This window comes from Marmota monax, unplaced genomic scaffold, assembly GCF_021218885.2.
Source record: "Marmota monax isolate L192 unplaced genomic scaffold, Marmota_monax_Labrador192_F-V1.1 WCK01_AAM20220418_F8-fsc00021, whole genome shotgun sequence".
NCBI classification, from domain to species: domain Eukaryota; kingdom Metazoa; phylum Chordata; class Mammalia; order Rodentia; family Sciuridae; genus Marmota; species Marmota monax.
Window position 1 is genome coordinate 14,313,393 of NW_026695228.1, and position 16,800 is coordinate 14,330,192.

At 37.2% G+C, this 16,800-nt stretch overlaps 1 protein-coding gene across 5 annotated transcripts in view; it reads right to left on the reverse strand.

Moving 5' to 3' along the window:
* Nucleotides 1–16,800, reverse strand: part of Ulk4 (unc-51 like kinase 4) — a 536,812-nt gene that overhangs the window by 269,868 nt on the left and 250,144 nt on the right. The window lies entirely within an intron of this gene.

Genomic DNA, 16,800 nt, shown 5'->3' on the forward strand with positions numbered 1-16,800 from the left:
TCTATAGCAACTACTCATCTGTCATCACAATGTGAATGCAACCATAAATAATACAGAAACAGTTCATGTTTATGTTCCAACAAAACTTTATTTACAAGAAACAGACAATGGGCCATTTGGGGGCCACAAGCTTGCTGGCTCCTACTTCTAACAAAAAAATCACTCCATTGTAATATTTTATTAGAATTAACTTCGTACGATAAACTACAAAGCTTAAGATGAGCATATTGCATTTGTTGTAGATATGTGCAGTTTGTCTATTTTACAAAAAATACCAGGTGGAAACAATTTTATCATCTGTTTCCCAGTAGCTTGTTCACAGTAACACATGGATAAAAGAAATGCCTATGAGATTAACCATTAAAAATATCAGTGTTTACAAATCTATGTCAAGGTAAGAGAGAGGTTTCCCAATGACTAAAGCAGTTAGAAAGACCTATTTCAAAAATTAAATGTGATTACTGTTCCCCGAAGCATCATTCACAATAACCAAGATATAGGAACAATCTGGGTGCCTACAATGAATAAGTGGATAGAGAAAGTGTGGTGTAAACACATGACAGAATAATTTTCAGTTGTTAAAAAGAAGGAAATTCTGTCATAGATGAATCCAGAGGATGTTATTCTAAATGAAATAAGCCCACACAGAAAGAAAACACTACATGATCTCACATATCTGTGGAATCTTTAAAAAGTCAAATTAATAGAAGTAGAGAATAGAAGAGTGGATACCAGAGAGGCTGGGGCCGGAACTGGACAGGAAAAGGGGACACATTAGTCAAAGTGTACAAAGTTCAGTCCACCCAGAGGAACAAGTACTTGTGTTATATTGCATAGCTCAGTTACTATGCTAGTAAACAATATATTTTCTACTTCAAAATTTCTAAAATATTTTAAATGTTCTTACCACAAAGAGTATATGCAGTAATGAAAATATAAGTCTGATTTAATCTTTGCATGATGTGTATATATGTAACATAAAATTACATTTTATCCCACAAATGTATACAATTATTATTTGTCAATTTAAATAAAATAAAATTTAAATAACAAAATATTTAAAATAAATATGTAATTTCTGTAAGGGGAAAAAGGTTTTGATTACAAGTTGTAAATTCATGTATATTTTCTCACTTTCCTGGGCAATGGAAGTCTCAGATGTGAGGATGTAGCACCTCACACTAAGCCTGGGTAGGATGAGATATGCACAAGCTAAAGACCAAGCACAACTTCAGGTCCAGCACATTCATCATCATCTTTCTCACTTTCCTAAATGTTAACTCTCTATTTTACTAACTTTGTCTTAAGTCTTTGTGATATAAAATATCATTAGGTCCAGGATGAAATACCCAAGGGCATATATCTCAAAGTTATCCTAGCAATTAAGGCCAAGAAAGTCCCAAGAACAAAGGTACCACTACTTCTCCAGTGATAACTAGAAGTCCAAGTCTCCCTCTATTTATTAGAGGCTGCTGTATCATTCAGATATAGAAGTGTGCACTCACAAGACCAACCTGTTCATTTAAAAATATAATAAGTTATAACCAAACTAAACTACCGTAATTCATACTTAAAAATTAGAATACATTCTTCTCCAGATCTCTGCATAATGAGCAGGCTGGATTGTCTTCAAAGTCCCCTCTAAAATGTAAAACTCCAGGCTTTACGTTCTTCTGAACAGTCAAAAATGACAAATTTTGTTCCTTGATTTAACATAATTCAGAGTCACACTGGTAAATTAAAAGGGAACTCAAGCAAAGTTTTAAAATGTCATTAAAAATTCTATATTGTTTTCTATGATTTATGAACTAAACTTACATGTAACTCTAAAGCAAATAAAGAACCAGGGTGTCTGCAAACCTTTACAACTATTGAAGACTCTATTTTTCAAAATTGTGGAAAGTGATTAACAAGTGGACAATGAGATGAATATGCTGGGTTTAATCAGTACTTAAAAATTAAAAATGAAGCAAAGAATATCCTGAAGTGCCAAACCTAGTACTGTTCTGTATCTGTAGTATGCTGGACAGGGGCAAAATAATGGTTATTTATTCATTTTATTTCACAGTGAGTTGTAGATGAACATCTGATATCTAAAAATTTGAAGAGACTCTTTGTACACTGCTTTTGCTCTATAAGATGCTGACAATAATGAAAGCTGGCTGAAGGGCTGATAGAAATTCGTTGAATTACTTTTGCAACTTTTCTGTATAGATAAAGCTATTACAAAATAAAATGTTTTTCTTTGAGTCTTCTCTTTGAGAGGAAGAGTCTATGTCGTCTGCCTTTAAACCTCGGCAGAATTGTGACTGCTTTGACTAACAGTAGCATAGAAAAGATAGTTTGTGATTTCTGCCTATACTCTCTATATCTTTTTCTGAATTTTCTTTTAAGTCATTTATAGTATTTTATAAAAATATTTATTCTAGGGGCTGGAGTTGTGGCTCATTGGTAGAGCACTTGCCCTGCATGTCTAAGGCACTGGGTTTGATTCTCAGCACTGGATATAAATAAATAAAAATAAAAGTCCATCAACAACTAAAAAAATATTTTTAAAATCCTCTGAAAGGGAAATGAGGAAAACTACCCCATTTACAACAACCTCAAAAATAAAGTAAAATACTTGGGAATCAACCTAACAAAAGAGGTGCAAGACCTCTACAACAAAAATTACAGAATGCTAAATAAAGAAATTAAAGAAGACCTAAGATGGAAAGATCTCCCTTGTTCTTGGATATGCAGAATTAATATTGTCAAAATGACCATACTACCAAAAGCATTACACAGATTTAATGCAATTCCAATCTAAATCCCAATAACATTCCTCATAGAAATAGAAAAAGCAGTCATGAAATTCATCTAGAAAAATAAGAGACCCAGAATATCTAAAGTAATCCTTAGAAGAAGAGTGAAGCAAGTGCCATCATTATAACAGACTTTAAAATATACTACAGAGCAACAGTAACAAAAACAGCATGGTATTGGCACCAAAATAGACCTGTAGACCAATGGTACAGAATAGAGGACACAGAGACTAATCTACATAATTACAGTTATCTTATATTAGACAAAGGTTCCAAAAACATACATTGGAGAAATGGTGCTGGGAAAACTGGAAATCCGTATGAAACAAAATGAAATTAAACCCCTATCTCTTACCATGCACAAAGCTCAACTCAAAGTGGATCAAGGATCTAGGAATGAAACCAGAGACACTGTGCCTAAAAGAAGAAAAAGTAGGCCCAAATCTCCATCATATCGAATTAGGCCCCTACTTCCTTAATAAGACTACTATAGCACCAGAATTAAAAATCAAGAATAAGTGGGATGGATGCAAACTAAAAAGCTTCTTCTCAGCAAAAGAAACCATCAGTGAGGTGAACAGAGAGCCCATAGCTTGGGAGCAAATTTTTACCCGCCCCCCCCCCACACACACACACACATATCAGACAGAGCCCTAATCTCTAGGATATATAAAAAAATCAAAAAGCTAAACACCAAAAAAACAAATAACCCAATCAATAAATGGGCCAATGAATTGAACAGACACTTCTCAGAAGGTGATATACAATCAATCAACGAATATATGAAAAAATGTTCAACATCTCTAGCAATTAGAGAAATGAAAATCAAAAGTATTCTAGGATTTCATCTCACTCCAGTCAGAATGGCAGCTATTAAGAATACAAACACAGGGCTGGGGTTGTGGCTCAGCAGTAGAGCACTCACCTAGCCCATGCGAGGCCCTGGGTTCAATTCTCAGCACCACATAAAAATAAATAAAATAAAGGTATTGTGTCCAACTACAACTAAAAAAATATATATATAAAACAAACAACAATAATTGTTGTCAAGAACGTGGGGGGAAAGGCACACTCATACATTGCTGGTGGGACTGCAAATTGATGCAGCCAATATGAAAAGCAGTATGCAGATTCCTTGGAAAACTGGAAATGAGACCACCTTTTGACCCAGCTATCCCACTCCTCAGTCTATACCCAAAAGGACTTAAAAACATAGCCACATCAATGTTTACAGCAGCACAATTCCCAATAGCTAAACTGAGGAACCAACCTAGATGCCCCTCAACAGATGAATGGATAAAGAAAATGGAATATTACTCAGCAATAAAAGAGAATAAAATCATGGCATTTGCAGGTAAATGGATGGAGTTGGAGAACATAATACTAAGTGAAGTTAGTCAATTCCAAAAAATCAAATTTTTCTCTGATATAAGGAGACTCATTCACAGTGGGGTTGGGAGGGGGAGCATGGGAGGATTAGACCAACTCTAGATAGGGCAAAGGGGTGGGAGGGGGAATGAGAGTAGGAAAGACAGTGGAATGAGATGGACATCATCACCCTAAGTACATGTATGAAGACACGAATGGTGTGTATATACTTTATATACAACCAGATATGAAAAATTGTGTTCTGTATGTGTAATATGAATTGTAATGCATTCTGTCATACATAACAAGTGAGAATAAAAACTTTTAAAAAATAGTCTGAATACCATTTGATGCATAACTAACAACTGCAAACTTATTAGCATAAAGAAATAACCATTTTCCAATGCTTATGGATTCTACGAGTTATGAATTTGGACAGGGCACAGTGGGGATGAACTGTCTTTGTTTCATGATGTCTGGGGCCTCAGCTGGGAAGACAAGAGCTTGGGGTGCCTACCACAGCTCCTCTGTCTGGCTAGGCAGGAATAAGTAAAGGAAAGCTCCATTAACTGTTCGCCTGAGAGTCTACTGCTGCCCTCTCCCTGTGGCCTTGGACACTCCAGCATGACAGCTGGCATTGAGAGGGTGCTTCTGAGCAGAGAGTGTCTGGAGAGTGAGCACTCCAAGAAAACCAGAGGGAAGCCACACGGCCTTGCCTAACCCAGCCTGGAAGTCATGTAGTGTTGATTTCTCTGGGTTCTAAGTGGGAACAAGTGAGTCATTAAAGTAGTCCAGAATCAAGTGGAAGGCAACTAGACTCAAACTCTTGGCAAGATATGGCATAGTCTCTTTATAGAAAAGAGTGTAGGATAAGAGATATTTTCATGGCCATCTTTGTAAAACAGTCTGTAACAAATAGAAAATGTTTAAAATATTTCTTCACCACAGTCTGAACAACTCTAGTTTAGAGAGTCAGAAACCAGTTAATAGGTCACTAAAATGCTATAAGGGGGGAAACTGTGGGCATTATAGTATCACAAAACAAAGTCATACACACTTATTAGTTCAACATTCTGGGGGTCAGATGTCTATGTTAACCTCTCACAGTCATACAAAGCCAGAATCCAGGTGTCAGTTAAGCCATGCTCTATCTGGAGGCTGAGTATGGAAGGGATCTATTTTCAGCCTCCTCTTGTTGGCAAAATCAGTTCCCTGTAGGAGAACTGAGGTCCCTGTTTCCTTGCTGGCTGCCAGCTAGGGACCCTTCTCATCTCCTTCATTCCTTTCCATTTGACTCCACTATCAAAACCAGGAAAGGAGGCTCTCTTCCATGTCCAATCCTTCTCAAGCTTCAACTCTCTTTGGCTTTTCCATCTCTGAACACTAGGCCAGACTTCAAGGATTCTTATGATTGGTCAGGCCCAGCCAGATATTCTCTATATTTTAAGGTCAACTAATGTGGGACCTGAACTACATCTATAATAACCCTTCACAACAGCACTAAATTAATGTTTAATTGAATAATTAGAAGAAGGGTTACAAGGACCAGGGGCTGGGAATCTTAAAGGCCATCTTAGAATTCTGTCTATTTCAGGTCTAAACTTGTTCCCCAATCCAGTTCGATCTTGGCCCTGCTTCCCTTCCTAAAATTAATTCATATTTGATTCTCTGAATAAGCCATTTAACTTGCATATCGACCCCAAACAGAAGCTGAACTTGGTTTAGTTTTCCAACACTACTGGTTAGGAGTTTTAGATTTCATATTTGTTCTATAACTGACTGAGCATTATACTACAAATATAGCTTTTGTGTTTACATAATTTACCAGTCTAGCGGACCAATGACAGTCATTTTAAATTAAAAATCTCTAAAATCAACTTGAATTTCAAATTACTGATTCAGTGAACCGGCTTCAAAAAGAAATGGTTTCCTAATGTTTATAGTATGATATTATGTCTACCCTGAAAGCAATAACATTTGCAGCTTTTCTCCTTGAAATGCTTGCCCTTGCCTGCAATGCTTGCTAATCCACTTACACAGAATTGCAGAACACTTTAACAAAAATGGAATAATATATACTAGGAATTGTTTTTCACACATACTAAAACGGGAAGGGTTGATATTTTAGGTTTTGCACGAATAAATTGTAGATCCAGCCATTTTACAAAGATCTACAGTGTCTTAGGAGCAGGCATTATTATTCTTCCCTGAGGATGTTTATATCCCAGAAGGCACAAAACATATCAAAATAACTTAATTCAAGTTATAAGGCTGACTGTTTTATTCACTAAAAAAGTCCCAGAATTAAGTTACTATATGAAGATATATTAGAATGTACCTCCTACATAAAGAAACTTCCCACTGCCTAAAATAGCATGAAAAAGATGAATTTTAGCAAGAAAATTTTTGGTGAGATTAAAAGCAAGTGTTTTCCAACAGGAAGAATATTTTAAGCAGAAATAGAAGAATTTTATGTTGCATACACTACTTTGCAAAATATTTTTACACCTAATACCTCAACAGATGCTCAATACGGTCCTGTGATAATCCACATCTATTGAACGAAACAGGGCTACAAAGTGTAACTATCACAGAAAGCACAGAAAGTGAAATGAGTGTAGTCAAGAGGATCTCCACACAGCATGCAGAACTCTTTTTTCAAGGTATCCCTGATGCCTCCAAACTGCAGACACTGGCATATACCTGAAAGTCCTATTTATCCAGGGCTTAACATGAATTGCCCCTACACAGGCAGCAATGCTCTTGATCACCAGCAGAGGGCTGTGGCCCCTCATTCCCACATCCTGCCAGTGCTTTCAGTTCTACCTGGGTCCAGAACCTCCTCACCACACTTCCCTTCCTGTCTTTCTGAAGCCTGTGGCTCTGCAGCGGGTCTCCTTTCTCTAAGGATTCTGTGAATCCTTGGCATTCTCTGCAACATGTGACCCTATATCCATCTCACAGCTCATGTTGAAACTACAGCAAAAGAGGCATGTTCGTTCTTGCACCAAAATGGGGAGGAGACTTAACATAAAGAGAAAGTATCAGTAAGATAAAAGGATTAATAGTAGCACAGACCAAGGCAAGTCCCTAAGAGAATCATCCAATTGTATATATGGTCAGATTTTCTTTTCTCCTACAGATATAATTACTATGCTTTATTATTGGGTTCATATCAAATGAGATATTTTAAATATCGCTTTCAATGTCATGAATCTGTTTGTTATAGTCTTTCTTGTCCTTTTCATGAAATGAAAACAAAATTTTTTTGTTTTGGATTCTATTTGGAATCAGACTGAGATTTCTCCCATTCATTCAATAAATATGTATTTAGTGCCTCTTAGTGTCATGCTCTGGCTAAATGAGAGCAACATTAAGTATTATAAGTTGTATGATTGATATTTAAAGTTAAAGATCCATAAAGGGGCCGAGCGCCATGGCTCATCCCTATAATCCCAAGGGATTGGGAGGCTGAGACAGGAAGATCGCAAATTCAAAGCCAACCTCACCTTTTTGCTTAGCGAGGCGCTAAGCAACTCAATGAGATTCTGTCCCTAAATAAAATACAAAATAGGGCTGGGGATGTGGCTCAGTGGTCAAGTGCCCCTGATTTCAATCCCCAGTACCCCACCCCCAAAAAATTCCATAAAAGGGGGCTGGGATTGTGGTTCAGCGGTAGAGTGCTCGTCTAGCACGTGCGATGCCCTGGGTTCGATCCTCAGCACCACATAAAAATAAATAAATTAATTAAATAAAGGTATTGTGTTCAACTACTTCTAAAAACATAAATTTTTTTTTAAAACTCCATAAAAGGTAGAAAAGGAAACAGAATCCTCTGAAGAGCTGGGGTAAGGGCTTCGAAGTGCAACCAAACCAATAATGACAATGGTAACAAACAGGGATTACAGCTACTATGTGGAACATACAGTTCAGAGGCATTATTAGTCCTTTTTTCTTCAGATGAGAAATGGAAGTACAAAGAAGTTGAATAAATGGATTAAGTGGCAAGTAATAAGGCAACTTAAATGCGAGTTCACATTCCACAATATAGGTTACTGCTTGAGGTATACAGAAATAGGTTATTTTTTTAAAATATTTTTTTAGTTGACAGAACTTTATTTTTATTCATTTACATGCGGTGTTGAGAATCGAACCCAGTGCATCACACATGCTATAAAAGCACTCTACCACTGAGCTACAACCCCAGCTCCAGAAATAGGTTATTGACAGAGACAGAGGGACAGGTAAGCAGGGGAAAAAAGCAGAGAGCAATGAAGTATGTCCTGGGAAAAAGCCGCAGCATGGAAAAGCAAAACCATGGCTCAGTAAGCACAATGGAAAGCAAGTTTATTACATATGTGGACGAGGTAATAAGAGGATCAGGCTGGAGGAGTAGGCGAGGGCAGGTCACAAATGGTCCTGCTAAGAATACTGCAGAGAAGCTTGAACATGATCCTCTGGGTGAGAATTGGCAAACTACAGCCTGCAGGCCATATGCTGTTGGCTACCTGTATTTGTATGGCCCACAAACTGAAAACAGTTAGAGATTTTTAAATAGCTGAAGAAAAAAAAATTTTAGACTGTAATATATAAAAGTTATATGAAATTAAAATTTCAGCTTCTAGAAATAAAATTTTAGTGAATCATAGCCATGATCCTTCCTTTACACACTGTCCATGACAGCACTGAGTAGCTCCAACAGAGACCATATGGCCTGCAAAGCCTAAATATTTACTACCTGGCATTTTACAGGAAGTTTACTGAGCTCTGTTCTAGGTGACCGGGTGTCATGGTGGGTTGGGATAAGGCAAAGTGATATCATTAGTAGCATTTTATGTCTCCAATCGGAAGAATGGCCTGGAGAAAAACAGGATCAGTGAGCAGACAAGGAGTACTCTCAAGATAAGAGGTGATAAATCAGTCAAAGTAGGAATCCGTAAGAATCTATAGGAAAAGATGAGATACACTAAATGAGATTGTAGCAAGAAAACTATTGGATACAGGAAAAAGATCTAGAATGATTCCAAGTACTTGATTTGTGCTCCCAGGAGCCACCAAGAGTGATACAATAATCATCACAAGAAGCAATCTCATTTATTGGAGCTCCCTATGTGTGGAAGCACTGTGCTTAGTACTTTGAGTCACTTAATCCTTCCTGTGAGGCAGGAATTAACCTGACCCTGCAAAGGGGAAAAACTCACATTGAACCTTGTTCAAGGTAACACAACCAAACGGTTTCAGAGTTCAAAAACTTAACTGCTCTAAGATACTGTTCTAAGATAATGTACAGAGGAACAGCATGTTTGGATAAGAGATTAATTAAGTTTGAAAAGAGGAGTGAAAGACTCAAGGCAGAAACCCAAGACGTATCAACACTTAAAAAGTTACTAGGAAAATATAAAATAAAAAGCAGTGGTCACAATATTCACGAGCTGGGAAGAAGGAATGTCAATGGCAGTAGAATGGAAGAGAGTAAAAATGAAAATAAAAAATAATAAAGCTTAACACCCTGTTCACTTTTTAATTGTAGATGGATGCAATGCCCTTTATTATTTATTTATTATTTTTTTTTAAATGTGGTACTGAGGATCAAACTCAGCGCTTCACACATGCTAGACAAGCGCTCTACCACTGAGCTATGACCCCATCACTCTTGACGTTCACAGTTTAGATTTGATTCCTTATTCCTGTAGGTACATTATTATTAACTTTAGCAACCCTAAGCTCATTTTAGGAGCTATTTCTTAGATCAACTTGTGATTCTATGGTGCTAAGAATAGAGAGCAATGATCAACTTGACACCACTGAACTAATGTTATTTTGCTGACTATGAAACCACAGATGGGTGATTGATCATCATTCAAGCTCATGTTTCCTAGAACCACCAGACCCTGTGTGTGTGTGTGTGTGTGTGTGTGTGGAGCAAATTTCCAGTTTTGTCCCAACTACAGCAAATAATTATTTTTAAATATTTTATATAACTATATAATGTTATTTGCATAAAATGTATATAAGTATAGTAAGATAAATATAATATTTCATTAATGTTATCTAGGGGAAAAAGTATTACAATGAAAATATATAATGCCACCATTGTCTTTTTTTCTATCCATGTAAGACACAGTATCAAACCTATCTTCAAAATAGCAGCTACCATTCACTGGGCATGAACTCTGTGTTGCACTGAGCTCTGTGCTTGAACATCCCTGCCTCATTCAACACCTATGAATTCTGAAGTTTTGTCCAATTACAGAGGAAGACACTGAGGCACAGGCTGCTGAGGCAATTTGTTCAACCTGCAAAGTCAGTCATGAATCTGAGATTAGAACTGGAATCTGCCACTATCAGAGCCTATAAAATACATCATATTGGGATGGGAATTGGGAGAAAAGTCCAAATTCTAGTGATTTTCTTAACATTTTAAAAACAAGTTTCCATGATGTTAAATATTCATATAAAATATGAGTTGTTCTATATTTACAGCTTTCTAACCTATCCACTTATTTAACTAGTCTCCCCCTCTGGATGGAACACTGTTTTACACGATCTATTCTTATACATTAGAATGAAAATAAAGGTAGTAGGGCTAAGGGATCACTTCAAATGAATTTCAATTCTGAATTTCCCTAGCTTTGTATTCCTGGAAATTTACATAAACTTTGAGCTTTATCTTCACCACATGCAATACTACCACATGCCAGTGAAGCTTTCAGCATTGTCTGGTACATTAAAAAAAAAAAAAAAAAAAAAAAGTCCTCCAAAAAGAGATACTGGCTGTCTTTACTTTTAATGTTATCATTTCAAATAATGTTTTAGGAGGCATTCTTGTAAGTACATATTTATATGTACTTTTTACTATTTTCTCAGGATGTATTCCTAAAAGTAGAATCAAAGATATTTAAGATTTAATCTTTTTGTCTTTTTGATAGCCACTCTGACAGATTTTAATTTGCATTTCTCTAATGATTAGTGATGTTGACCATTTTTTCATATACCTACTGGCCATTTGTATGTCTTTTTTTTGGGGGGGTGGGGGGGGAGGTCAGTGTACTGGGTACTCTACCACTGAGCCGTTTCCCCAGCCTTCTTCATTTTTTATTTTGAGACAGAGTCTTGCTAAGTTGCAAGACTGGCCTCAAACTGAAGATCCTCCTGCTTCAGCATTCCAAGCAGCTGGGATCACAGATTTGCACCCTTACACCTGGCTATGTGTCTCCCTTTAAGAAATATCTATGCAAGTCCTTTGCCCAATTTTTTTTTCATCAGGTTGCTGTCCTACTGTGAATTGGAGTTTCTTATATATTTTAGATACTGACCTCTTATCAGATGCATTATTAGTTTGCAAATATTTATTCCTATTCTATAAGTTGACTTATCTTCTGATCACTGTTTCCTTTAGCTGTACGAAGCTTTTCAGTGTAATGTAATCTCTCATTTGTCTGTTTTTGCTTTTGTTGCCTCTACTTTGGGGTTTAAGGGATATACTAATTTAAAAGGCAAGCAGCAGTATATGAAAGTGAATTTCATATTTCATTAGACTCTCAAGTACTTTAAAAAAAATTATGTGGCTTTCCTTCTCAGTTAACTTGCTATCTTAACATAATTTTCTTCGCTTATTAATGAGGTAAGTCTTTCACATGTTTATTGTGAGGAACTGGCTTTTCATGTCCTTTTCTGTTTTCCCTTTGGGCCTATGCTATGTTTGAATCTCATGAAAACCCAATGAAATCTATCCCTACAACCTGCCCGAATGGTTAGGCAGGATTTACAATGAGGCTGAGAAAATAAAATAGCAGGAAAATGTGGTATATTCTGAGGGTATGAAATGTCTCAGCAGCATTTACCTCTCTGAAGAACCGTGACTAATCTACTTGACTGCCTGGTTTTTTCCCCCCTATGTAATAATATGCCACAGCAAAGAATGCTAAGTGGCAACACATGTTCAAGATGGTATTAAAAATGTCCCAAGAAAGTCGCAGAATGTTATTTGACACTCAGACCACTGTCTAATCTGGCAGCTCTCTTTAATTATATCACAAAGGTTCCATCTGTACAGCAAACACTGATATATTCTGACCAATAACTGTCACCACACAGAATTAGAAGACTCTTGACATGGGAGAGGTTTGGTACTGAGACATGACTGATGTATCAAGGGTCTGTGTGTTACACCTCACATTACATTCCATTCAGCTCATCTTCACCAAGCTGATTGACAGGGGCAGGTGTATGCAATATTCAAACAATGTATAACTTTATCAAGAGTAAATAAACAAGAAAGAATTCACAGCACAAGTACTTTGTTAATTCCAAAATGGCAGATCACCTTGATAAATCACCAAAAGGGTGTGGAAACATAGGAACAGAGCTTGCCATCCTACAACTTGCCAAATAAGAAATTTATTCTTTCAGAATTCAGGAGATACACTGATGGCATCAAGAAACTTTGTTCAGCCATCATTTCTAGAGTCAGGATGCCATAAACTGATGGTTTTGCAGGCTGTAAATACAAATAAATAATGGTTGCTGAATTAGACTCGATGACCAAACACAAAATATATGGGTGTCACAGAAATGCTTTAATTTGAGACAATGTTTTCTTCTGCCCCTGTTTGCAGTGGTGCACAGTTTGACACCATCAGAAGCAAAATAAATCTGCATTACCATTAGAAAATAACCAAAAGGTAATAACTGATCAGTCAAAATTCAAAAAAGCTAACAAGAAAAACTGGGAACTCCCACCAAGCAAGGATAAACATGTGTATCAGTTAAAACAAATTGTCCCTACGTCATTATTTGGATCCAATGCCACTGTCACCTTTTCACATTCCTTAAAAATTAAGCAATGAAGTGAAGATGTTAGTCTGATGTTAAATAAATAATTTAAAGAATATTCTTTTTAAATTCTGAAAATATTGATGCCTATAGTGTCTAGAAGAGGAAATGGAACAGTATAAGAATAAAGTGTATTGTTTTAATACTAAACCTTGTGTACACATGAGAAACCAAGTGTTTCATCAAAACACATCAACATTTGGATGGCTAATCGCCTATGAAAGCCTGTGAAGGTTTGAGTTTCATCAATGCCACCATGACTGCCGTCTTCAATTCCGCACTGACATCCTCATCCTAACACTCAGGGAAGTCCCACAGATGCAGACCACTCACAGCTCTCTGTCAGCACAAACCCCACAACTGAGACATTTCTTAGCACTTTGTAGATTGAGGAGGCTGCCAGTGAACTTAATTCAACGTGAAATCAGGAGCCAGAACAGAGCTCAAATCCTGGAAGGACGGGGAAGAAAGAGGTAGAACTGATCCAGGAACTAGAATCACACCATGAATCCAATTCTAGCAGGAGCTGCAGGATGGTGAAAAGCAAAGAAGGTGCCAGAACCTCAAGATGGATGATGGCAGAGGGAAATGAAGGAGAAACATGCTTTTGTCATTATCCACATGATACTAAGGCTAACTGTGCTGAGAAACTGAATTGCTCTTAGATGTAAATGTGACACAGTGAGACTTACAGCAGAGTTTGACTTTAAAGTCCACTGTGATAGTGACTTGTGTTCCAAAATAAAAGCAGCTCTACTGAGTAGAACAATGGACCAAGAGGTCCACTAATTTGCTCAAATTGTTAAATTTAATGATTAATTTGATCTTGCTTCAAGTGAATTGTGGGGGATGGGACAAATTTCCTCTAGAGCCCCCATTTTCTTCCTGCATAAAATGAAGACACTGGCCTAACCATGTCTTTTTACCCTGTACAATGGATGTTCTGCATCTTGGGGCCTGGAGGAAACATACAGCCGAGGGCTAGCCAATTCCTAGAGAAAGCAAACAGCCCACCTTTCAGCAGATTTCCTATGCAAACCAACACACCTCCTTAATTGAGCTTTGAAAACTCTAGGCCACTATTCATCTGCCATAATCCCTCCAGAGACAGGTACAGATACAGGTTGTAGGGTCAGCCCTTACAACTCAGAGCCACTCAAGTTGTCAAACCAGCCAATCCTAAACCTATTTACTGTTTTACCTGTTCTTTTCCACATAAACCACAATAAAGGTCTCTATCCACATCTTCCTGTGCTTCCTGATTACCCTGATGCTACCCCCTTCTGCTCCCAGTATCGTGGTGCTCCCTCCTCTTGGGATCCGAGTCTAATAGACTATCTTTTCAATGTCAGTCATCTCATTTTGGTTGGCTTTACCCTACCTGAATAATAAAATCTACATTTTAAAACAGCTAAATGATCTCCAAAGTTCCATAAAGTTCTAAACAGCTGATATTTTTATGTTCATATATATCGTTTTATTCTTTAGACCAAGAGTTGGCACTTTCTGAAAAATTTCAAAAGTAAATATGTGGGGCTTTGGCAGACATAAGGATCTCTGTATCACAGTTGTCTCTCGGTTTGTAAGTTTTACAATGCTTTAAAAATGTAAAAACCACTCTTACCTCACAAGCCATACAAAATAGGCTGCAAGCCTATTGGCCTTCTGGATCACAACCTGCCAATCCTTGCATTAGAGAAAAAGGGAAAGTTGACAGACCTTAGGATGGCTTGCAAAACCCAAAAAGCATCATTGACTCTGAACTCAGATTTAAAACCGCTGTATAATGCACAACTGGGGAATCAATATTTGTACAATAAATTCCAAATTGTTTCCTTGTAAATCTCACACTGGACAAAAAAAATTATTTCTAACCCAGAAATAATTGCTAAGTGCTCACATGACAATGAATTCACATCTACACTGAAAGAAAACAATGAGGAAATATCACTGCCTGAAATAACTACCTGAAATAACTCTGGCCAGATTCCAGTAGACACAACTTCAACAGGTTCACAAATCCAGAGAACCACAGCAAGCACAATATGTCTCCTCTGAATATACTTTTGCAACTTGTAAATTCCTCTAGAACCAGATAACATAAACACATCCAACTTAAATACATCAACACTTGCTTTAGAATTGGAGGTTCTATTTAACTAACAGCTTTCAAACATGGTTAAAGACCACAATTCATTAAACCAAGAAAGAAAAAAAATTCCCAAAATGCTAATTTTTCAAGGGTAAAATAAAGGTTTATGCTAAGATCTATTAAAAGGACAATTTCAGTGGAAGAACACAAAATACCCCAGCAAAGCCAACAATTAGGACAATTTTTATTTCCAAATTTTTCCTAATTTTAATATCAATAATACACATTGGACAAGTACACAACACTAATCCTAAAATCAAGGCAGGGAGAGAAAGTGGGTGAAGAAAAAAAAAGAAAACCTCTTGCCAGGCGCAGCAGTGCACAACTGTAATCCCAGTGCTCAGGAGGCTGAGGCAGGAGAATCACAAGTTCAAAGCCAGTCTCAGGAAATCGAGGCACTAAGCAACTCAGTAAGACCCTATATCTAAATAAAATACAAAATACAGCTGGGGATGTGGCTCAGCGGCTGAGTGCCCCTGAGTTCAATCCCTGTTATGGCCCCCCTTCCCACCACTGGAAAAAAAAAAAAAGACCAGAATTTTGATTCTTTTACACTTGCGTTATCTTCTGAAATTCCTCTAACTTTAGTAAGAAGCATAGAGGCGAACCATATGTGCTGAGAACAATGGAACATGGGCTATGTCCACAAAAGAGGAAAGAGCAGGTTAAAAATGGATGCTCAAGAGTGCAGCCCCTGTTGGAGAAACCCTCTAATCTGCAGAGTGCTGGTGAGGAATAAGTAGGGAACCACACAAAGAGTGACCCTAAAATGGAAATGGGAGCCTCAGAGACTGGCTTGCTTCTCCTTATGAGGCTTTTCTGTATCCAAAGGCACCCTGAGAAGCAACATGTTGTTTCTGGAGAAGTCATTTGTTCTAATTTTAAGAGTGAAGTTTTGCATTAGTAGTTATTTTACTCAAAGACATTTCATCCAAGGAAATGCTTTAGCTGTAGAAATTGAGCTAAATGAGGAGGAGAAAACACTCTAAATGGCTTATTTTAATAACAGAAAAACATCTCGAACATAGCCAACATTTCTGAGGATTTGGGCTTTATTTTAACCAGTTATGAAATTGAAATTTAAATTTGTATAGAATTTTAAATCTACATCAAAATATGATAAAGCCAAATTAATATATATAAATGGAAAGGCAAACTCATGAATGGAGTGTTCAAAATGAGTTCACAAAAGAGGAAAGAGCAGGTTAAAAGATAAACCCCAAGATAAATCCTAAAAGAATGGCCCCTCCCCATGCAGTTTCTTTCAACTATTGAAAAATTTGTTTACACTATTTTATAGGGTGCTAGAGCTGTGGTCTGAATTCTTGTCACCAAACATTTCCACCTTCTGTCAAAGGGGGTCACCTCTTCTAGGAATACCTCCTTCAATTTTTCTTCCTCTGATCATGATGAAGAGGAGAAAGAAGGAAGGGAGAAGGAAGGGGGAAGGAAGGGGGAGAAAAAAGGGAACTCTTCTTTAACAGAGACACTTTAAAATTAAAAGCCCTAATTTCCCAAATTTCCTGATAAAGTTTTTCTGCAGCTGAACTTCATCATGATGAAAGAGAATGAGGACAGAGGAAATGGCCCCAAAGCCTGAGCAGACACTAGTAAGGGCTGAAAACCTGAGTTCTACCATAC